The 24558-nt window shown below is 38.7% G+C and overlaps 1 protein-coding gene across 5 annotated transcripts in view; it reads left to right on the top strand.

Moving 5' to 3' along the window:
• SCN8A (sodium voltage-gated channel alpha subunit 8) overlaps positions 1–24558 on the top strand; it is a 207284-nt gene that overhangs the window by 44006 nt on the left and 138720 nt on the right. Inside the window, exon 2 of one of the 5 annotated variants that reach the window (XM_037845327.1) lies at positions 13848–13919. The exons of the other annotated variants lie outside the window; for them this stretch is intronic. The gene's annotated coding sequence lies outside the window, so the exon portion shown is untranslated. The remainder of the gene's footprint in view (positions 1–13847; positions 13920–24558) is intronic. 5 annotated transcript variants of the gene reach the window in all.

Genomic DNA, 24558 nt, shown 5'->3' with positions numbered 1-24558 from the left:
CTCAGTTTAAGTTTGCCTGATGTTTTTCTCATGGTTAAACTGGGTTATAGGTTTTGGGGAAGAATTCCACAGAGGTGAAATACCCTCCTTATCACATAACATCAAGGGTAGATGATATTAATGTGACTTATCACTGGTGATGTTAACCTTGATCACTTAGTCTAAGGTAGTGTTCCTCTACTGTAAAGTTACTCTTTTTTCCCCTTTCCATACTGTATTCTTTGGAAATGAGTCACTAAGTCCAGCCTACATTCAGAGGAGGAGGGGTGGGAATTAAGCTCTACTTCCTGGATGAGGTAGTATCTACTTCTGTTATTTGGAATTCTTTTGTAAAGGAAGATTTGTCTCTTCTCCCCATGTATTTATTTATGCAGTTATTAATTTATATCAATATGGACTCATGTATATTTATTTTATACTTCGGGTTGTAATTCAATTCCATGGTATTTATTTTGTTGCACAAATTGCTCCAGCTTTGGTTACCAGGAGCTCTTTTGGATTGGCTTCTCTGTCCCTTTGACATGCCCTTATACTTTTGGTACTTGAGTACTTCCTTACTTTCTGTAACTATAAGATGTGTCAGGCTCATTTTCTATTTTCCCTGCCCTAGCCCTAGAATCAACCACTTTCCCAAGAAGTCCTGGTTTTTTTTTATTGGAGAAACCACAATCTGAGCACTGTGTGTGCATTTGCTTCTAGGTCCTCTCAGTGGGAAGAGCTAGGAAATATCAATATCCATATATGTAAATGTACATATGTGTATGTATGTATATGAATCCATGTATATGCACATATATATAATTTCTGTATATACCCATCTGTATATACCTATCTGTATATATATGTATACTGTATATTAATATATATATATTAAACTAAACATGGGTTCACACTGATACCTCTGACTCTAATCCACTATCAGAGGGTTTGTTCTAGCTTCCCCGCCTTGCTTATCTGCAGTTCCCTCTCTGACTTTGAGAAACCCAGTAGATAGTAGATTTATTTATTCAACCCTAATATATACATGGACAGCAATTTCAGAATTAACCCACACCCCCATGAGCAACAAATTTACCAACTAGAGTATAGTGTTATGTATAATTCCTTTTATTTTTTTTGCTTTATAATTTCTAGGCAAAACACCACTTTACACAGTTATTTAGGTCAGCTCCTTTATCCCCCAGCGCTTTCAGTGAGGTTTTGTCGTACATTTTTAAGACAGTTAAATTCCTTTGTCACAGTCTGCATTTTATCCTGAGATCCCCTGATATCCTGGTTGATTTTTTAAAATTTTACATGTATTAAAATTCACTCATTGTGAGGTTTGGACAAATTCATAGGGTATGTATCTAGAACACCAGTACTGTAAAAAAGTTTCATCGCCCTAAAAATCTCCCCATGTGGCCTCTTATACTCAACCACCCCTATGCTCCAAACCCTGGCAGTCATCAATCTGTTTTCCATCCCTATAATTTTGCCTTTTCCAGAATGTCATATGATTGGAATTATACAATATGTAGTCTTTCTCTTAGCAAAATGCATTCAGGATTCTTCCACAATTGTTGTGTGAATCAGTACCTTTTTCTTTTTTGTTGCTGAATAATATTCCATTCTATGGGATATACCACAGTTTGTTTATTCATTCACCTGTTGAAGGCATTTTTGGTTGCTTCCAGTTTTGGGAGATTACAAATAAAGCTGTTATAAACATTTGTATACAGATTTTTCTGTGAACTTGAGTTGTCAGTTCACTTGAGTAAATTCCAGGAGTGTGATTTCTAGATCTCACGGTAAGTTTATATTTAATTTTATAGGAAAATGCCAAACTGTATAGCATTAGGATTTTTAAAATTGAGTTTATAGTTTAGAACAGTTTTAGCTTTACAGAAATCTAAGTGATAATACAGAGTTCTCATATATTTCTTCTCCTCCCGTTTACAGTTTCTCCTTTTAATATTTTGCATTAGTGTGGTTCATTTGTTATAATTGATGAACTAATTATATATTATTATTAACTGAAGTCCATAGTTTACATTAGGTTTCATTCTTTTTGTTGTATAGTTCTTGGATTTTGACAAATGCATAATGTCGTGTATCTACCATCACAGTATCATACAGAATAGTCTCACTGCTCTAAGATGCCCCTGTTCTCCACCTATTCATCCCTCTTCCCTTCCTGTCCTAACACCCCCACCCAAAGCTGTGGCAACCACTGATCTTTTCACTGTCTCTATAGTATTGTCTTTCCCAGAATGTCATATTGTTGGGCTCCTACAGTATGCAGCTTTTCAGACTGGCTTCTTTCACCAGGCAATATGCATTTCAGATTCCTCCATGTCTTTTCGTGACTTGATAGCTCATTTTTGTTTATTGCTGAATAAAAATTCCAATGTATGGTTCTAATAATTTGTCCACTCGCTTTTTGAAGGACACTTGGCTGCTTCCAGTTTTTTGGCAATTATGAATAATGCTGCTGGAAGCATTCATGTGCAGGTTTTTGTGTGTGATCATAAGTTTTCAACACATTTCACTAAGTACCTAGGAACCGGATCACTGGATTATATAAATCTATGTTTAGTTTTGTAAGGAACTGCCACAGTTTGCATTCTCACCAGCAGTGAATGAGAGTTCCTGGGGCTCCACATCCTTGTCAGCATTTGGTATTGTCATTGTTTTGGATTTTAGCCATTCTAATCGGTATGTCATGGTTATCTCTGTGTTGTTTTAATTTGCAATTCCCTGACTGTAGATGATGTTGAGTATCTTTTCATAAGCTTATTTGCCTTCTGTTTATCTTCTGTTTAGATCTTTCGCCCATTTTAAAATTAGTTTGTTTGTTTTCTTATAGTTGAGTTTTAAGAGTTCTTTGTATACTTGGGAGAAAAATTTCTTTATCAGATACATGTTTTACAAATAATTTCTTACAGCCTGTGCCTTGTCTTTTCATTGTCTTTACAGTGTCTTTGTCAGAGCAGAAATTTTTAATTTTAATGAAGTCCAACTTGTCAATTTTTCTTTCATAGATCATGCTTTTGGTGTGGTATCTAAAAACTCATTACCAAATCCAAGGGCATCTAGATTTTCTCCTAATGTTATCTTCTAGGAGTTTTATAGTTTTGTGTTTTACGTTTAGATCTCAGAAACACAACCTTCCTACATAGAGCTCTCCCTATCTGCCAGTTGAATAATTTAGTTTAGCGCATTGTTGACTGCTTATTTTGAAGCAGGGGTACAGAAGCGCATGAAATGCAGTCTTTGCCTTCAAGGAGCTCATAGTACATGCAGATCAGCAAAAACAAGTTCATTCATTCATTAAGCAAACATTTATTGAGCATCTATCACATGCCAGACATTTGCTAGTCTCTGGAGATACAGGGTTGAATCAAACAGACAGGAAAGTTCATAACCAAGTAGAGTAAGTTTCTCCCTCTTATAGACATTAATATTTAAGACAAAAATACTTTCTCTTATTTCACTCTGATTTTTCCATCTCCCTCCACTCCTCACTCCCCAGGTGTTTCCTTGGTATGCTTTTTGATTTAGAGGAGCTCGGACTATATGGGCTTGAGTTTTCACATTCATGAAAAATGTAAGCAAAAGCTTGTGACTGACAGATTTTCTTTTAAGGATCTGGAGTAGATAATTAAATAACTCAGAAAGCTTTTAATTAGTAGTCTTAGAATTTTACTATTGTCTCTAAGGAAACATTAATGAGGGAAGTAGCATAGTCATATGTGAGTCTGAAGTGGGGAGATAAGAGGCTATGGAAGGATATTTGGGGGCTTTGGAGTGAGGGTTAGAAATGTTGGAATCTAGGGTTCCAGGGATTGTTCTAGTATGGATTTCATTGTTAACATGTGCACTTTGGACAAATGTCTTTCTCCCTCTGGACCTCAGTTTCCTTATTTAGGGAATTGAGTTGATGATTGTAACTTGCTTTACCTATCTTATCTTGTTGTTAAAGATGAAATGAAATAATCAATATAAAACTTTGAAGTTCAATGTGAATATAAGGTAAATTACAATGTCTTATATGTAAAAATGTCAGAAAATATTGAGGGATTGAATGAATGTATCTCTTTTGTCTTTTGTTTCTGATATTCACTCCATGAAATGAGAACTGAAAGACCTTCATTTTCTTTTTTGAACTTCTATAGTATTTATGATCTATAGCCATAATGCAGTAAGTATATGCTTCCTTGTTTGTAATAATTGTTTTAAATGAGTTAGTCTTGGCACTTCAAGGGCATGAGCCAAAGAGGATGAATATTTTCTATCTCCTACAGAACCTAGAGTGCAAAGTACATTGTAGGCACTCAATAAATATTTGTTGATTGATTGGTACTTGTTGCATGTTTGCATACCTAAATAATACCTTTGGAGACTAATTCTCAGGCAGAATATAGGCAAATGAGTAAGAAGTTGATGTACAGACTGGGAGAGGTCATCATGGTGTGGCGTTAATAAAAAGATGTGATAGAAGTTTTGGGAAGGAGCCTGATATAGAATTTAAAGGCACTGTAGGGTTTAGTTGGGAAGCAAAAGTAGAAGGGTACTCTAGGCAGAAGATAGAGGTAGGAATGAGAACAGCATATTAGCAGATGAATGACTGGTGGAGCAGTAGTAAAGGTCAAATTGGTGAGATTTTAAGAATTTTTTTAAGAGTAATTTTTAAATTGTAGTTATTAACCGTAGCTCTACATTTATCAGAGTTAAACAAGTGAACTTCAAACTTTTTTCAGAAGTGAGTCATTGTCATTCTGTAGACTTACCCTTCAAGATTGAGACAATGCTTACAAAGCCCCTTGCCTCTGCAGAGGCAATCTCTTAGGTTGCTGATATCATTAATAATGTAATCCATGTAGAGTCAGAGGTTTTTTTTTAAAAGTTTTTGTAGCCCAGCTAAGCAGATAGGCAGGAATTAGTAGCTTTTGTGGAGATGTGCCAAAGTTTGGGTTACTTTCCTTCTGGAGGGTGAAGGGGATTGTTACTGGCAGGGATTCTATTTTCAAGTGGCAAGAAGAGTTGATTGTCGGTATCAACAGGCCTATGTTTGTATTAGCTAGTGTCCTAGTTTGCTAATGCTGGAGAATGCAAAACACCAGAGATGGACAGGCTTTTATAAAACGGGGGTTTATATCACTACGCAGTTACAGTCTTAAGACCACAAAGCGTCCAAGACAACACATCAGCAATCGGGCACCTTCACCGGAGGACGGCCAATGACGTCCAGAAAACCTCTGCTAGCTAGGAAGGCAGCCGGCGTCTGCTCCAAAGCTCCGGCCTCTAAACGGCTTTCTCCCAGGACGTTTCTTTCTAGCAAGCTTGCTTCTCTTCAAAATATCACTCCCAGCTGCACTCTCTTTCTTCCCCCCAAGTCAGCTCATTTATATAGCTCCACCGATAAGGTCCCACCCTGAATGGGCGGGGCCACACCTCCATGGGAACATCTCATCAGAATCATTGCCCACAGCTGGGTGGGGCACATTCCAAGCAAATCCAACCATCACCAAAATGCCTGCCCCACACAAGACCACAAAGATAATGGCATTTGGGGGACACAATACACTCAAACCGGCACAGCTAGTGATGGCACTTCTCCCTGGAAATAAAGGGTACCTTTTTTATCTAGGAATTACCGCTGGTTGGCAGGTATTCACCAACTTCATGTTCATCGTCAATCTAGTTGTATATTATCAAGTATTAGTTGTATATTATCAAGTTCTTGTCTGGATGATATCTTAATAGGTGAGCTGGACAACACAGTGTAGGCCTGTTACTTGCTCTTGAGAATTTTATTTCAGGACTTTTAAACATAGATAAACCTAAAACATGTATAGACAATTGTATAAATGTCTAGTACATTGATAATGTAAGATAAGGCAGTTATCTTATGATTTTGAAGAACTGCCATGTGGAAAAGGGATTTGACGGTTGTTTGACTGCAAGAACTAGCATTAGCACTGAGGGTAAAAGCTTGTAGAGGCAAAGTCTGACAATTTGAGGAAATGATTTGTTAACAAATGAAATGGGTTGCTTTGAGAGGTCACAATTCTGTGTCCATTATAGATAGTCTAGCAGAGACTGGTTGTTTCAGTGAACAACTTATAAAGGGAGTGCAAGCATCAGGTGAGTGGTTGAGCTATCAGGATCTCTCAGCCTTGGCACTATTGACATTTTGGATGGATAATTCTTTCTTGTAGGAGTTGTTTTGCACCTTGTGAGGTGTTTAAATAGCATTCCTGGCCTCTACCTCTAGATGCTAGTGCACTCCATCTCCTGACTGTGGAACTCAAAAATGTTTCCAGACATTACAGAATGTTCCCTGGGGAGAAAAATCACCCCTGGTTTAGAACCGCTGAGCTGGGTGAACTTAGGGTGTCCCCAACTCTAGTAGCTTACACTTTTCTGTTTTGTAAGGGAATTCTGCAGCATGGGTTTGTTTGTTTTAGCAAGTGAGAATGATTAAATTAACCCACCTACATAATTGGGGTGGTGATACTCTGTTACCTTCCAACTCAGGGAGACTTTCTGGGGCTGGAATGCTTTCAGAATCTGTTGGGTGGTGTTGATGACCTTGGGATATACAGGACATTCCCTAAAGACGGTATAATCCTGGGAGAGGGCTAAGAGATAAGAATGAGAAGATTAAACGAAGTTTGAGTTAAGACACCTGGAATGACTAGCATGAGTGGGACAGACGAAAGAGAAATGTGAATTGATCGTTAGAGCCAGGGGAGTCCAAAGTCAAGCAGAGCATCTAGGTTTTCTGCCTGTTGCTGTTTTGGGCCTTCCCTTTCTCTCTCAAAGCCTGTGCAGTTGTGCTGTGGGGGAGAAAAGGGTGCCTGAGAAAATGGCAAGCTTGAATCTTGCTTGAATCTTGTCTTCCATTTACTAGTTTTGTCCCAGCCAGGTTTCTCAACCTCACTATGCCTTGTTTTGTTTTATTTCATTTTAAAACTGGGAAAAACAGAAAGAAATAAACAAAAATGCTTCCTTTATAGGATTGTGGAGGCTGCCTGTGAAGGTTCCTTGCAGAGTGTTGGGCACTGGCATGTGATAAGTAGCACTTTTTTTTTCAATCACCTTTTTTTTTGTGCCATCTTGCACTTTTGCTTCCTTTACGTCTCCCTCCTAGTGCAGGTAACCAAACTAAGGCAGGACACCTGGATGATATTTTTTTTCCTGCCCATTAAAGTCCATTCCAGGAATGACATTCTACAATGTTCTCTGAACTGTTCGCATTATTTTAAGACTAGTTAATCTCTTTGGAAATTTGATTGATTCTGAGATTGTCCTAAGGGTTCAGGGTCTCTTTAATGGCTCCGGGTATTCCTCACTAAGCCTTATTAAGATGATTTGTTCCAAAATCTTGCTAATGGTAGTTTTCTATGTCCAGGGTTCTGAGGTCCTTCATCAACAGTTTTGATCCATTTATTGTTCAAAAGACTATTGATATCCTGAGGGCAAGTTTTAGATGCACTTGGTGAATTTCATTGCTTTTTCCTTTGACTCCTGCTTTTAAACACCCAGGCTCCCTCCCTTTGTGGGAAGGAATATTTTTGGCTGGCCCTTTTTGGTCTGTGCAGTGCCGTCTGTCACAGGGGTCATTGCTCAGAGTCTAGCTTCTTCCCTGCTGGGAGCAGGTAGTCAATACTGATGGCTATTAAGGGTCAGGTTGGGGCAGTTTACCAATATGTTCCCAAAGCTGTAAATATATTTGTTATCTTTCAGAAGAAAAAGAGAAGGCCTTACTTTGGGGTCTTTTTCCATATTAGAGGGGAGAAGATGCAGATGTGATCCTAAATGGTTAATTTAGTCTAGTGGTCTAACTCCTTATCAACTGTCCTGTCTGTGCTCTTGCCTGGATCTACCTCACATGGTTCTGGACTCTAAGACCACTAACTGGAGCAGCCTACAATGTATGAAGAAAGCAATACTCGTGAAAATCATGGATTATATAATTACTCAAGCTGGTTCATGTCTAAGGCACTAGAAGGTGACATTCTGATCCTTGTTAAAACAAAACAAAACAAAACCCCTGAGATCCTTAAATGATCTTAGGTGGTAAAGAACTTGGTTTTAAAGTCTTATTTAAAGAGACTTTGCTTCCAACCACTCAAGATTCTGGGGCTGACTCACAGGAGAGTGAGCCCAGTGCTGAGTCACTTAGCCAACTTCATTCATTGATCATGTGCTTGTGCACAGCTTGGTTGCAAGGTGGGAGAGAATTACTATTTTCATATGTTCCTTCCTGAGGTAGCATGGTCCAGAAGTGAGCTGAGAGACAGGATGCTAGAATTCTATTCTTGTCCCAACTATGCACCTTAGCAAGATGCATTTTTCCCCCACCCCAAACCCCACCCCCAAGCAGTGTTAATATGGAAGGATCAGGGAAATAAGTAAAACGAACAAGACAGATAAGAACAGAAGTGGTTTTTTAAAAAAACATTTTCTCAGAGAGATTATGAAGAAATACGGCCCTCAACCCAAGACTCCCTAACTGACCAGGTTGGGTTTTTTTGTTTGTTTGTTTTTTAATGCAGTTTTATTGAGATATGTTCATAAACCATATAGTCCATTTGTGATCAGGTTTTGCTCAAGTAACGAACCATAGCCTCTCTTTGTAAGATAAAGAGGAATTTCTCCTCTAAAGATAAATCCCTGCCTTTCTAGTCTTTGTTCTTTTTCAAACCTGTATTTCCTCTTTTCCATAGTACTCACTGCGTTAGGCTTAGGCACATTCAGCTGTTTAAAGAAGCACAAATGGTTTTTCTGTTAAGTGGGGGAAAACTCATAAAGACAATTTACAGAACAAGTTAGTTCTAGGTCTGTGGTCTCAGGTTACTGAAATCAGCTTGATCCAGTGTAGACTGTTGGCAGTTTCTTTGGGGCCCCCCTAGTTCCCCTCTAAGTTCCTCTTTCTGTAGCTCTAGGGTTTGCATAATTCTGTCCTCCCTTGCTGGTGTAGCCTTCTTTCTAACCTCAGTGCTAGAAATAATTGTATATTTCACTCTTCTGATCCCTGGAGAAGTAAAATCTTTTCTGCCTAGGCCTCAGGTACTGTCTACTCCCTGAATCACAGCGTAGCAATTTTCTTCCCTGGCATCTGAACCTCCATGTGGTGGCATCTCTTAACTTTGCCTACAGACTTCTTTCGTTTTTTATTATAAAATATTTTAAGCATACAGAAAAATGTAGAGAATAATACATTATTTGCTTTAGATCTTTTTTTTTTAAAGAAAGTAATTGGCATAGATACATTTGAAGCCCAGAGACATCCTCCCTCCCAACTCTTTTGAACAAACCTTTTTTGTCCACCGCATGTTGTAGAGTTCTTAGCTTCCCTGTAGGAAGTCTGCCTTCCTTGACCTATATTCATTATTCTGTTTCCTCAAGTGCTTTCACAGCTCCCCTCCCTACCCCTCACTGTGACCTTGTGCAAATTGCTTTACCCCTATGAGCTTTATGTTTCTCATCTGTAAAATGAGAATAATAACTGCCTTCTCTGGGTTATTTTGAGAATCAAATGTAATATATGTGGAAGTACTTTGTAAAGCTCTATGTTACATGTTGCCTCGATCATCTCTTTAGAGATTTTCCAAGGTTGTGGGAGGGCATGCTAAGGGAAGGAGGTTTCCCAAGGGAAACGGTGAATTGGAATCCCCTGGGGGCTTTTCAAACAACTACATGTCTACTCGAGGTGCATTAAGTGTATGCACACATACATACATATTCACACGTAACAATACACATACTTTGAAGGTAGGGGCTAAGGGAAATCATCTAACTAGATTCCCTTCTGTCATTTTTTGAGGTTCTGTGTTATTTCCTGACCTCTTTTATCTCCCACATGGCTTTACACTGGAATGGCCAATGCATTGATTTAAAAAAATTGATTAAAAATTTATTAAAAAATCAATTTCTTAGTCTCTAACTGCTCAAAGTTTGAATTTCAAATGAGTCCTCAACTGTTTGGCTAATGAGGTTTGCTTTCATCGATATGCTTTGCTAAATTCCTGCCACCAATTCTTTATTACCTCAGAATGTGCCTTCCTTTCCTTTGTGCCCTATCTCCCCTACCGTTGGAGTCTGAAGAGGGTTCTCCTGATATGCAGTAGTTAAGGATGGCACAACACTTCCTGTATTGAAGACGCTGAAGGTGTAATTGCCATTTAATCATTTCTGTAGCATTGTGTATAGGTCAGTCTCTTAGCATTCCACATTTACTTAATCATTTACATTTTATTTATTATGCTCTGGCCCAGAATAGAGAGGGGGATACTTCAGTGGAGATATCCCTATAAAACTGTAAGTAAGACCTATTCAGTTTTATTATTTAAAATGTTTAATATTCAAGAGGAGATCCTCAGAATCAAGTGTAGAACTTGAAGATGCTTATACCCTGGAGAAGCTCTTTCATAAAGGCACAAGGAGACCTGGATAAGAATGTTTATGGTGGCTTTGTTGATAGTAGCACACAATTATTGGAAAGCGGTCCATCAATAGGAGAATGGATAAAGTGTAGTAGAGTCAAATAGTGAACTACTACTATGAAGCAGTGAAAATGCATAAATTAGAAGAAAATATGCCAACAGGAATAAATGTCAAACATAATGTGGAGTGAAAAATGAAGTTTCAGGATATGATCAATATTTTACATTGATACAAAGTTTCAAAACATGCAAAAAATTCTTTATATTATGAATGGATACATTGTTTATATGGTAATAATATAAAAACCTGCAAAAGAATGAGAAACACCTAATTCAGGATAGTGGTTGCCTTTGAAAAAGGTAGAGAGGAATTTTATGGAGAAGAGTAACAGGGGCTTCAGTTGTATCTGTAAGATTCTGTTACTATCTGTATCCTTTTATATACCTGAAATATTTCATAAATAATTTAACTGTAATAAAAATGATTCAAAATGTATATAGAATATGATCTCCATTTTTTTAAAAGTGAAGGCAAAGGAAAGAACATGGCAGGATTTAACAGTTGTTCCTTTTAATTTTTATTAATATTTAAATTAAATTTTTATTAAAATTAAAATTTTTTAATTCTCCACATTTTCTGTAATGAAATGTATACTATTTTTATGATCAGGAAAATTGACAATACAGTTTTTTTTTAAAAAGAGGTCACAAAATATCAAAAAGGAAAGACAGTAAAGTAGTACTGACAGCCAATCAAAGAATTTTCTCTCCAACCTGGACCTGAGACATTTGCCTTTAAATTTTTTTTTTATTTTTTAAGGAACTAGAGTTAGAGGAAAAAACTGCTAAGGATTTTAAAGCTGAAGGGTGCTATTTACTATTATTAAAATTGTGTTAAGGCAAATAGTGATTTTCAAAGACTGACAGCATGACCAACTTCCAACTAGGAAGTTAACCACTTTCTAGATAGAAGTCCTCATGGGACTGGAGACAGGCTGCATCAAACTGCAGAGAAATAATCTTGATTTTCATTTTTTATTCACGTTTTCTGGCTGTTTGCCACTAGGACTTCACATATTTCACATGTTCATACAACAGACCTCCTTTTCTTCTCAGCTTAGATATCACCTTTGTAGGAAACCTTCCTGACACACACACCTGCCCCTAATTCTGGGTTATGTGAATACTTAGTATCTTACCTTGAATCCTATGGTGTCATTGCATTGTAATTGGCTGGTAACCCATCTATCTCAGAATTTAAGCTCCACAGGATGAGAGGCAGGTATTTTGTCCTTAATCAAATCCCCAGTAGCACAATGCTGGCACGTAGAGGGCACTGGTAATGATTCTTGAATGAACAAATGAATGAAAAGATCACAGCTAAAGGAACATTGTGGAAACTGAGCCATTGGATGGGAAACTTTAAACTAGGTTTCCCACTCATAGGTATAGGAGAGGTAATTAAATTGAGTAACAAGATGTAATTCTCTCAGAAACTCTAAAGTGGGTGAATGAAAATCCAGAGATTTAAATATCAGTGCCTACCTAGAAATAATGAATGAGGAAGTGGGGAAATGAAGAAATTACAGCTAGGATTGAGATAATGATTTTTAAAAGCTGAAATTGGGTACTCCTTGAACTTATCTGATCTTAAGTATTGTTTTAAAATCTTGCTTTAAGTGGTGTATTTTCTTAATACTAGAGAAGTTGTTATAGCAGTATTCATTTTTAAAAAACTTCTTATCAAAATATACATGCATGCAGAAAAATGCAGAAATCATGACTGTACAGCTTAACAAATTTTCAGTGAATACACCTATGTAACCAGCACCCAGATTTTTTTTTAAATGAACATTACCAGCAACCCTGAAGTCTCTCCCCCTTTCCTAATCACTGCCTTTCCCAAACGTAACCACTATCCTGAGTATTTGTTTTTTTAAAACACAGTTTTTATAGAATGCCTCAACCTATCATTACCCCATTCATATCAGGAGTAAGTCTATTTACTTAATAAGGCCTGACTATTTAGATTGTTACCATCTTCCACCTAGTGGTCTGCACTGAAGGCATGGCAACTTTAGCCCAAGGCGGGGAGGCTCCATTTTGTTGACAGCCAATGTCATACTCCCAAATCATTTAATTTTTGTTGTGGAGAGCTTAGACTGTGGATATGTGGAAAGGCAATTAATGGAAATTTAGTTATGTAGTTGATTTTAGCCCTGGTTCTCTTGAATATTGAGGACCTCAAAAACTGCTGGATGTATTATTAAGAGGTGTCAGAGTCAGTTTGCTTCCTGGATTGGCTGTTGTCTTATTTAAGTCAATAACTGAATATTATTTTTTGATTTATGTCACAAACAAGTATCTAATAGTCTACTGCATTCCTGTTAGTGGGCAAAGCACAATGCAAGAGAATTTAAAGATTAATAAGCATGCCCCTACACCTTGCCCTGGCCCACAGGGGCACCTGCAGGTTCAGAGGACAGTTCTATAGATGCAGGTGGCTCCCACCAGGCATCCACGGGCTCTCTGCCTGACAGCTTCCTCTGGCCCCAGGAGCAGGACTGGCTGATGGTGTCAGGGTTTCTACCCTCAGAAGCAACCTTCAAGCAGTGAGGGACCGGAGTTGGAGGACACCCCAGTTTCCTTGCCCCCACTGGGGTGATGCTGAGGTGCATCCTGCACAGACTCTCTGGAGGTCCCTGGCAGGTCCGCAGCTCACCCAGAGCCCTTGCACGTGTCTTTAGAGGACCTCCTCCCTCCTCTCACTCGTCTACCCCTCCTCTCTGTGCTCCTGGGCTCATCTCCCAAATAAACTACTGTACCCAAAAAAAAAAAAAAAGCATGTCCCTTTTCCTTAAGGAGCTTATCATCAGGTAGGGAAAATGAAAATATATGCATAAAACTATAAAGTAGTTATTTAGAAGCAGTATAAAACACTGTGGGGTGAGGGAGAGATTGTTTTTGACTAGAGGGAATCGGAACAGTTATTGCAAGCAGGGATAGGTAAGATAGCATTCTAGGCAAAAGGAATAGCACAACCAAAGATGTGGGAGTAGAAAAGTACAATAGGAGTGAGGAATGGTTTTATGAAGCATAAGGTACAAGAAGAGAATTACTATTAATAGGTTGAAAAGGGCCCTGAGTGCTCATATAAGGATTTGAGACTTTATTCAACAAGAAGTGAAAAGCCTGAAGGTTTTGAACTGAAGGGAATCAAAGCCATCAAACCTAAATTTTGCACCAGTTTCCATTTGTATCAACCAGTTTGAATTACTGTACAGTCCCTGAAGTTGCATGAGTTGTGCCAGCTTTGAGGATTAGACAAATTCATTTGCCATTGAAATGAAGGACAGTAGTTAAGGCACCGGTAACAATCATGAACAATTTTCTGCTTTAATTTTTCCACAGGATCTTCTGCTTGTCCTATACTCTCTAAGTAGATGATTGAAGAACTTGGAACATCGCAGGGAAAAGTATAAGGTTAAGTTTTGTTAATATACTACAAATATGATTAGAAACATATATCTCATCTTATTACCACTATGCTTGTCTCATTATAACATGTCCTTTTCCTAATAAGAAGCATCGGTTTGTACAGAAAAGCACACTGGATGAAGCAAACAAATCCTGAGTTCAAGTCCCAGCTCTGCTACTCACTATCTCTGTGATCCTGAGTGAGTCATTTAATCTCTCTGGGTCTGTCAGAGGGTAGTTGTGAGATTCCAGTTGGATAGTAGTTGCGAAACCTTTATTAGCAGTATTGGGATACATATTGCTGCCTTTTATATTTGAAGATGATGTCTCATACAGGCAACAGTGTAAATGGATGCTTCTGAAAAGACCAATGCATGTCCTACGTCATGTCTACAGTGCTTAGAGGCAATGTGTTATTCTAGAAAAGCATAGGGAGAGAGGCAGAAGGACTGAATCTCAGCCAATACCCTGCCAACTTGCCAGAATAACTCAGATATATCTAGGACTTTGTAAGCCACCCTGCTTTTGTCTTAAGGTACTGTAAATCAAAACAGAAAAGCAACAACAGTAACAAAATAAGGATTTAATGAGTAATGCAGATCTTTATGGAGGATTTTTGAAGAGATTAGCAAGATACAGTGGACATTATACCACAAGACTTCATAAAAAATTCTCTTTAACCATGCCATATGATAGTTACCGCATCTCCTTGTCTTTTTCTTTCTGCCCCCAAACCTTCCCTCCCCACTGGCAGCCCTCTCCTGGGTCACCCTTTCCAGGTTTGGTTGTATTTCCAGAGTTTTCCTTCGTGGCCTCTTTATCACCACTGTCTTTATAATCATCAAATTATTATTTAGAGGGTTTTCCACTTTCCTTTCCTACTCATTGCTCTGCTTAGCATAAGGAACATAGCTAGGCTTAGCAGGAAAAGAATTCTCCCTCCTTAGAAAATGGGCAGGGAACCATTTAATATTTTGTCCCCCTGTCACAAGCTATTTGATACTGTTCTGGTTTGCTAATGCTGTCATTATGCAAAATACTAGAAATGGATTGGCTTTTATAAAGGGGGTTTATTTGGTTACAAAGTTACAGTCTGAAGGCCATGGAAACATTCAAATGAAGGCATCAACACAAGTATACCTTCACCGAAGGAAGGCCAACGGCATCTAGAAAACCTGTTAGCTGGGAAGGCACGTGGCTGGCGTCTGCTGATCCCAGGTTGTGTTCCAGCTCCACTCTCAGCTCCTATGTGTTCTTCAAAGTGTCTCTCTCTTGGCTGCAGCACCTCCTTCTGACTGTGAACACTTTTATAGGACTCCAGTGATTCAATTAAGACCTACATGAATGGGTGGGGTAACACCTCCGTACCTCCATGGATATTATCCAATCAAAGGTCTCAACAGTTGATTGAGTCACATCTCCATGGATTCACTCAAAGAATACCAACCTAATCAACACTAATACATCTGCCCCCACAAGATTGCATCAAAGAGCATGCTGTTTTGGGGGATGTAATACATCCAAACCAGCACAGATACCAAGGCTAGTCAGTTAACCTCTTTAATCCGAAATATCTTTTCTGTGAGGTTTGATCTGGCAATATTTGTTCTTTAACCTCACAGCTGGGGATGAGATGAGGTAAAGGATATGAAGATGTTTTATAAGTGTTCAAGCACTATGCAGATAAGAAGTTGTAGTAATATGTTGCCTCAACACCTGTTTGCAGTTTGTTACTTTGTCAGCTCAGTCTCCTAAAATACCTGGAAAGTCTAAAATCTTGATCAGGAAAGCTCTACCCTGTTTTTAATCATGACTGGCTACATTGAATTGTTTGCTGCTATGATTTCCTAGCAGTTCATAGCCAGGCTAGTGTATTTTTATATTTATACTTGTATAATACTTTGCAGAGCTTTTGACAGATATTCTCTCATCTGCTCCTCACAGCAACCCTATGAAAAAGGTGATTTAGTTGTTTCCATGGTTGAAGCTATACTTCATGCCTCCCTAATGTATGTGTCTCCCTGCTTGCAGTCATACTATCCAAGCCCTCCAGCAGCTACTTGATGAACTATCTATCCTTATCCTGTAAAACCTCATAGAAGTGAGAGCAGTGTTTCTGAATTTCATCAGTAGGATGCCTTCTAGAAATCACACAGTGGGTTTGTCCTGCTATCTGTTAGCAATTGATTCAGCAAGTAAGAAGCAAAAATCATACAAGCTGGTGTGACTTTTGTGATGCCAATATCCAAACCTCTCAACCATATGGAAGCCTGAGTGGTCTCACAGCTTTTGATTTAGAGCTTGATGTTGCTTTAATGTCTTACAGTTTAACCCAGCTTGGGTGTCATCTTTTTAGATCAGTGAAGCCATTTGTACGTTGCCCAAGTAGTAAAACTCCATGTGTGCTATCATTTCTCATGTTATCATTAAATGTCTTCTTCCTGTTTATAGAGCTTCTTTGGAGTGTGCAAGTGATCTTAGTCGTTGTCAGAGGCATTACTGTACAAAGGAAAAAATATGGGCTTTGGAGAGAGGCTACTTCCAGTGTGTGACCTTGGGGAACTCATATAACTTCTTTGAATCTCACTTTCTTTCCTCATTTGTAAAATGAAGCTGTCAATACTTGCCTAATTAAGTTACTGTGAGGATTAAAGATAATGTTTACAAAGTGCCTGACAGTATATACTATTATCATCTTCATAGGTATTACATCAGCATTGCAGATAGATCTATAACCACTTATGTATTTTTGCATGTCCATTTCAAGTGAACTTTATTAGTAAACTGCTCTAGATCCTTTGTTGTAAGGGATGCCCATTGATTCTGAAGTTAAAAGTGACCCAGTCTTTATTCTGTGTAATAGTTTTAGAGCCATTCTGCTATCCTGCAGCATTGTCTTCAGGGGTTCTTGAGAAGATTGAAGAAGACTTAGGTCTTAATCTCTGCTTGAACCAGAACAGAAATGCTTTTGTCATCAATGATATATTGATGTTTTATGTAAGAGTTCATTTGAAAAAAAAAGTCTTCACTGATTGGGAAAGAAAAGCTTTACAATTGTAATCCAACTGTCTACCCATCCAGTACAGGAATCCACTTTACAACATGACTGACAGATAATGACTTAATATATTCTGATATCAGTCTCTTAAGTTCTAAACTTTCCAGTGCCTGGCACATCGTAGGCATTAAAGCAGTGTTACTGAATTAATGAATTGTTGCTTGTTCTGGTTTGCTAATGCTGCTGTTATACAAAATACCAGAAATGGATAGGCTTTTATAAAGGGGGGTTATCTGGTTGCAAATTTATAGTCCTGAGGCCATAAAAGTGTCCAAACTAAGGCATCAACAAGAAGATACCTTCACTGAAGAATGGCTGATGGCGTCTGGGACACCTCTGCCTTCTGGGAAGGCACGTGGCTGGCGTCTGTTGTTCCTTTGCTCTCAGGTTGTGTTTCAAAATGGCTTTCTCCAAAATGTCTCTGGGCTTGTCTTTCTAAGCTTCTTCGGAGCAAATGCTGGGCTAGCATCTCTAAATGTCTCCAAACATCTCTAAGCATTAGCTCCCAAGCGTCTCTCCAAAAGTCTCTCAGCTGTCCTCAGCTCCTTCTGTTTGTGAGCTCTTTTATAGGACCCTGGTAAACTAATCAAGACCTACCCTGAATGGGCAGGGTCAAATCTCCATGGTAACATTCAATCAAGAGGTCACAACCTAATCAAAAAGATTAATATGTCTCCCCCCCCACAAGATTGCATTATGGCTTTTTGGGGGACATAATATATCCAAAGTGGCACATTGGTCCTGGTTGTGGTAGGGATCAACTAAATAGTACTGGGTCTTTTTTTTGTTCTGTTTTTCTGGTATGAAAACAACATTAATCTCATTTTACATCTCCATTAGAGCTCTTGGGTGGCCAGGTACATTGTCAATGAGCAGTTATATTTTAAAAGGAATCTTTCTTTCCTGAGCAGTAGGTCTCAATAGTGGGCTTAAAGTATTCAGTAAACAATGTTGTAAACAGATGTGCTATCATCCAGGCTTTGTTCCTCTATTGATAGAGCATAGGCAGGATAGATGTAACATAATTCTTAAGTACCCTTGGATTTTTAGAATGTAAATGAGCATTGGCTTCAACTTAAAGTTACCAGCTGCATTAGCCCCTCACAAGAGATTCAGCCTGTCCTTTGAAGCTTTGCAGCCAGGCCTTAAATTATCCTCTCTAGCCCTGAAAGTCCTAGATGTCATCTTCTTCCAATATAAGGCTGTTTTGTCTACACTGAAAATCTGTTGCTTAGTGTAGCCACCTTCATCATTTATATTAGTAGATCTTCTGGATAACTTGCTGTAGCTTCTACATCAGCACTTGCTGCTTCACCTTGCACTTTTGTTATCGAGATGGCTTCTTTCCGTAAACCTGATGAACCAACCTTTGCTAGCTTCAAACGTTTCTTCGTCAGCTTCCTTACCTCTCTCAGCTTTCAAAGAATTGAAGAGAGCTAGAGCCTTGCTCTGGATTAGGCTTTGGCTTCAGGGAATGTTGTGGCTGGTTTGATCTACTATCCAGACCCCTAAAACTTTCTCCATATCAAAAGGCTTGTTTGGCTTTCTTACCTTTCATGTGTTCTCTGGACTAGCACTTTAATTTCCTTCATGAACTTTTCCTTTGAATTCACAGCTTGACTAATTGCTTGGTACAGGAGGCCTGGCTTTAGTCTGTCTTGTCTTTCGACATGCCTTCCTCACTAAGCTTAATCATTTCTAGCTTTTGATTTAAAGTGAGAGACGTGTGACTTTTCTTTTCACTTGAAACTTAGAGGCCATTGTAGGGTTATTAATTAGCTTAATTTCAAAATTGTTGTGTCTCAGAGAATAGGGTGGCCTGAAGAGAGGGATGGGGAGGGGCCTGTTGGTGAAGCAATCACAACACAAATATTTATCGATTTAATTCTCTGTCTTATATAAGCGTGGTTTGTGGGCACCCCAAAACAATTACACTAATAACATCAAAGATCACTGATCACACATCACCATAACAGATATATTAATAATGAAGAAGTTTGAACTATTGCAAGAATTACCAAAATCTGACAGAGACACGAAGTGAGCACATGCTGTTGGAAAAATGGCACTGATAGACTTGCTCAATGCAGGGTTGCCCAAACCTTTAATTTGTGAAGAACACAATATCTTCAAAGTCCAGTAAAATAAGGTATGCCTGTAGTGTTTACACTTGATCTTAGCCAAAAGGCCGAGAAGCAATATGCCTAGTGTTTAGTGTCACTGTCTGCCTGCCAACATTTTATTTCTACAATGTTTTTATCTTTGTTCAGCAGGATTTATATAATTATTTGAAGAATTATTTTTAGAGTTTCATTTATTTAATAAAGATTGAGTGGAAAAGAAAAAATTAAACTGATGGTACAAGTGATATTAAGACAATATTTACTGTGTACTTTCTGCATGTTAGACACTGGATTAAGCACTGTACTTTCTTTGTCATTTAAGTAGGTCTCATAATCTTTATATAGTTGAGGCAAAGCTGAAAGCTATCAGGTTTTTGGTCAGAAGCAGAGAATGTTTAACCAAAGTCATACTAAAAGTACTCAAACTGATTAACTATATCAGTTTGAGAGGGAAAAGAACAACATGAAATACTGGACGTGTCAGTTTCTTGCCTCAATTATACTTAGGAATTTTATAATTTTCCAGTACATATAGCTACTTTCCCTCCTGCCCCCAATGACGTTCCTTCATGTGGAAGGATTTCTCCTGCCCACCATGCCCAATAAATGCTTATGGGAAAAAGTATAAAGTGAGAATTTCCCATCCATGCTCTAGAGTAGAACCTAGAAGCCTGTCTTTAAATACTTGAGATAAATCATAGCTTCCTAAATGCTTTGGTCTTCCTAGAAGTATGAGCACCTTTTAATTGACATTTCCTTTCTAGATGTTAAACGTATGTCAATATGTCATAGTTTGGTTTCCCCAGAAAACATGGCAACAGTCTAGTGAAAATTTAGACATGTTCTCTCTTTAGACCTTACGTGGTGGGGATGGGAAAGGAAAGGGGGGAGGGGTAGAAAAGAAAGTCTCAGTATTACTGTGGAAGGGCTTCATAGGAAATTGAGTATGAAATCTAATATGCATCTTGAAATTGAGACGAAAGGAAATAAAGAACCACTGATCACACACACACACACACACAAAATGAAGCCCTTTTCAATTCTAAAGCAATGGGCAAGAAAAACAGCTTTTGTGTTGTAACTTGAACCAAAGAGATTAGCAAAGAGAATGAGACGAGATGTGGGGGCAACAACCAGAGTCTACAAAGGTTTAATGTGTGGGATATAAAGGGAAAGGGCTCAAGTACCTTGTTGAAAAAATTTAAAAGCATGTAAAAATGTTAACTTTGAAGAAAAGAAAATTGGTGACTGGGGTGAGTGGTAAAATAGAGGACAAATTTGACTTGTAGGATTGGGGAGATAGAAGTCCAATGACATCTTAATTGGGCCATATATTGGGAATCAGGTAAAAGTGCATTTGGTAGTTGGATGGAAATATAGACAAGGTAGAAACATATCTTCATTTTGGACTGATATGTGCTCAGAGAAACTTTGGGGTCCAATTAAAATCCTTACAGTCATTGGGTTTTATATCTTTTAAATAGGCTAATAATTTTTCTTAGCATTTATACATCAAGATCTTCAAGAACTCAGAGTATAAGTGCTTCATGGGTATCTCCTGATCAAGTTACTTATTTATCATGGATGAGGGTAGTCTTATTTTTATATCCATATTATGCCTCTTTCAAAGTATTCTATAAACAGACTCTTCAAAGACTTTCTGCAGGAAGATGCACATGTAAGTCAGTCGAGTTTCTATCTCAAAAGGACTGAGAAGCAATCAGTTATTGAGAATTATAGACAAATAGCTTAGATTTGGGAAAGTTTTGTGGGTGTGGGGCTTAGCAAGAGCAAACTGCGGAAGTGGCCTAGCTAGGTGGAAAGCCAGTGAGATGGAAGAATGTGTAGGGCAGCTGTCCGTTAGCATGGATAGTGACATTCACCAGCATGAGACTGGGCCATGAGATCTTGTGGGAGGGAGAGCCAGATTTTGATGTTATTAAGAGAGGCTTAGAGCTGCAATTTTTCATGTTTTAAATGGTTAAAATTAAAGTTTGACAAAATTGTTTTTATTTCAATTTCTAGAACTGTTATATGATTTTCCAAAATGAAATCTGTAAGTGACAGTAGAAAGTTGGCAGCAGCCTAGCATTTAGTCGTCAGTGGAGGAAGGAGGGGCCCAGGGAATGGGGACAGTGTAAACTCTACCCATCTGGCTGCATTTCTCTCTTCTCCTATGATAAGAGCCACCCACCTTCCTCCCAGTACAGAGCTGCTCCCCTGGCTAATTCAAACCGAGCTATATATCAACATGCAAAGAGTTGGCTTGCAACTCTCAGAATCTACTTATAGTTCTATATACCAAGCTTTTCTTTTCTTTTAGTACTTGTTATTAAATCTTTCCCCTGAGATTCAGAACCACTTGTCCCATCACCTACTGGATATCCCCTTTTGGATGTACAAAAGCACCTCAGACTCAACATATTTAAAACTAAAGTCAATGTTGTAACCCCAGAGTGTGCCTTGCATCTTATTCCCTGTCTCAGTAAATGCCATACCTTCATCCATTTGCCCATGACAAAAATCTGCGCATCTTCCTTGATTTTTCTTCTATCTTACCTCTCTCTTTAGATAGTCAGCATCACTGTTCAGTACCTCATCTCTGCTGCAGCTGCTGCCTGATTCAGACCATCGTTATCTCTTGACCAAATTACTACAACAGTCTTCTACCTGGTCTTCCTCTCTCTGGTTTTGTCCCCCCGCCTTCCCATCCTGACCCATTCTATACACTGTGGAATAGTCTTTCTAAAATGTAACTTTGATCAAGTCATTCCTGATTTTAAAACCTTCACTATCTCCTTCTTGCCTTCAGGATAAAATGTAAACTTCTTTCCATGATAACAGGGCTTTGCTTTCCTGATGTGTCACTTAGTTACCTGAAGTCCATTCAGACTGAACTGTTCGCAGTGACCAAGTAGCTTGATCTCCTTTGTCTGTAGTCACTTGTATATGCTGTTTCATCTTCCTCCAAAGCTCTACCCATTTTCCTGCTACCCCTCACCCTCACCAATCTTTTGAATAGCTATTACTTTTCATTCAGACATTAGCTAAGATGTCACTTTCTCCAGGAAGCCTTCCCTGATCTCTCCAAGCTAGGTTAGGTGCCCTGCCTGTGTGTTTCTGTAAAAGACTATTTTACTTCATTGGAAGATTTATCACCATACCTATTTACTTGTCTACCACCCCCAGAAGACTGCAAGGTCCCTGAAGGCAAGAGCTGTCTTGATCACCACTATAACCCTGGAATACAATTTCTAGCTTGTAGTAGGAGGTGTAGTAAATGTTTTTGAATGAATTTTGACATCAGTCTTTCTCAACACAATATTGTCAAAGTGAGAAATCACTTTGGTGTCTGGCATTTGAAGGTTAATTAAGTTGAGTACATATTCAGGGTCTTACTGTGTAATTGGTTCTTTGTTAAAAGTTGAAGAAATACTGAGATAACTAAGTGATGGCTCCTCCCCAGAAGATACTTAATCTAGCAAGAGAGACAGAGGAATAAACAATGAAATTACCGTGTGCTACAAGAGCTGTGGTAGAAATATGCCTAATATGATACGGAAGTACAGAGAAGAAGTGGTTAATTCTCCAATCTGGCTTCACTAACAAGTTGACAATTAGGCTGAGTTTGAAGGAAAAGTAGGAGTTTATTTGGGGGAGAGGGAAGTGGGAATGGGTAAGGAAGGAAGTGATGAAAAGAGAAAAGGTTATCTAAACTGAGATTACTACAGAAGTTAAAGCAAATATGCACAAAAGTTCATAACATGTTCAGAGAATGGTATTGGCCTAGTATTCCTAGAACATAAGGCCTTGGGGTAGGGAAGGAGAAGCTAGGAGATAGGATGGGAAAGCCTCCTGCTTTCAAGGACGTTATGAGAAACATCACAACCCCGTCCCCACACACAATAGTGACTGAAGGGCATTTATATTGCAACATGGATTGATACTTCCAAACAGGGGAGTGAATAATTTATTGAAATTTATCATAAAGGCTCTTCTTTTTTCCATGAAGACTTCTTGAAGGCTTTAAAAAAACTTTATTATGGAAAATCTCAAACATATTTAAAAATAGAATAGTATGGTGAACCTATATGTCTTCAACAATTAGCATCAGCAATTATAAATTCATGGCCAGTCTTCCCACAATTCCCCCTTATTCTGGTTTGGTAAAGCTGCCATTGTGCAAAATGCCAGAAATGGATTGGCTTTTTATTCAAAGGGATTTATTAGGTTAGAAATTTACACTTCTTAGGCCATAAAAGTGTCCAAACGAATGCATCAACAAGATTATTGAAGAAGGGTTGATGCCATCTGGAACATTTCTGTTAGCTGGGAAGGCACGTGGCTGTCTTCTGCTGGTCCTTTGCTCCTGGGTTCCAGTTTCAAAATGACTTTTCTTCAAAATGTTGCTAGGCTTCTGTCTCTCTTTGCTTTTCTCTCTCAGTTCCTGTGCATCCTTGCTTGTCCTCCCAGGACATTTCTCTCTAAGCATCTGGGGGTCATCTGTTAGCTTCTCCATGGCAAACTCTGGGCTTCATTTCTTAGTTTAGCATCTCTAAACATGTTTCTGTCTGCATTTCTAAGCGTCTGAGTCTGTGTTGGCCCCTGAGCTCTCTTAAGGACTCCAGTAAAGTAATCAAGACCCACCTTGAAGGGGTGGGTCACACCTCCATGGAAACAACCTAATCGAAAGTTCCCTCCTACAACAAGTCTGCATCCACAAGATTGGATTAAAAGAACATGGCCTTTCCTGGGGCACACCCCACCTCCCCCCAACTAGATTATTTCAAACTGGCACACCCCTCCTCCCCCCCAACTAGATTATTTTGAAGCAAAATCCTGACATTATCATTTCATCCAAGGCATTTTGATTTGAATTTCTAAAAGATAATGTCTCATGTTTATTTGGTGAAGGATCTATATTTCTTAAACAATTTAACATGTACAGTTTGTTCAAATACCAGTATTACATGGAACTTTGAGTAGGAACAGACACCTGGTAGGTTTGTATAAGTTAGTGTGAAATAGCGACACATCCCAAAGTAATTTGGGCAGAGAATAAAAATATATATGCAGGGCCCCCCTGAGGAGCTGGGGGAAAATGCGGAAGTGTTGGACTTCCTCACTTGAATTGTTGTTGATTTTCTCACAAACATTGAGGATAGGCGGTTTGGTATGCCGAGCCCTTTGTCTTGGGGCTTGCCCTTAGGAAACTTGTTACTGCAAAGGAGAGGCTAAACCTGCTTATAACTGTGCCTGAGAGTCTCCCTCTGAGTACCTCTTTGTTGCTCAGAGGTGGCCCTCTCTCTAGCTAACCCAACTCAGCAGGTGAACTCACTGCCCACCCCCCTATGTGGGACCTGACTCTCAAGGGGTTAAATCTCCCTGATAACGCAGGATATGACTCCTGGGGGTGAATCTGGACCCGACATCCTGGGATTGAGAACATCTTCTTGACCAAAAG

The sequence above is a fragment of the Choloepus didactylus genome, chromosome 8 (assembly GCF_015220235.1).
Source record: "Choloepus didactylus isolate mChoDid1 chromosome 8, mChoDid1.pri, whole genome shotgun sequence".
NCBI lineage: Eukaryota > Metazoa > Chordata > Mammalia > Pilosa > Megalonychidae > Choloepus > Choloepus didactylus.
This window is presented reverse-complemented; position numbering and strand designations above follow the sequence as displayed.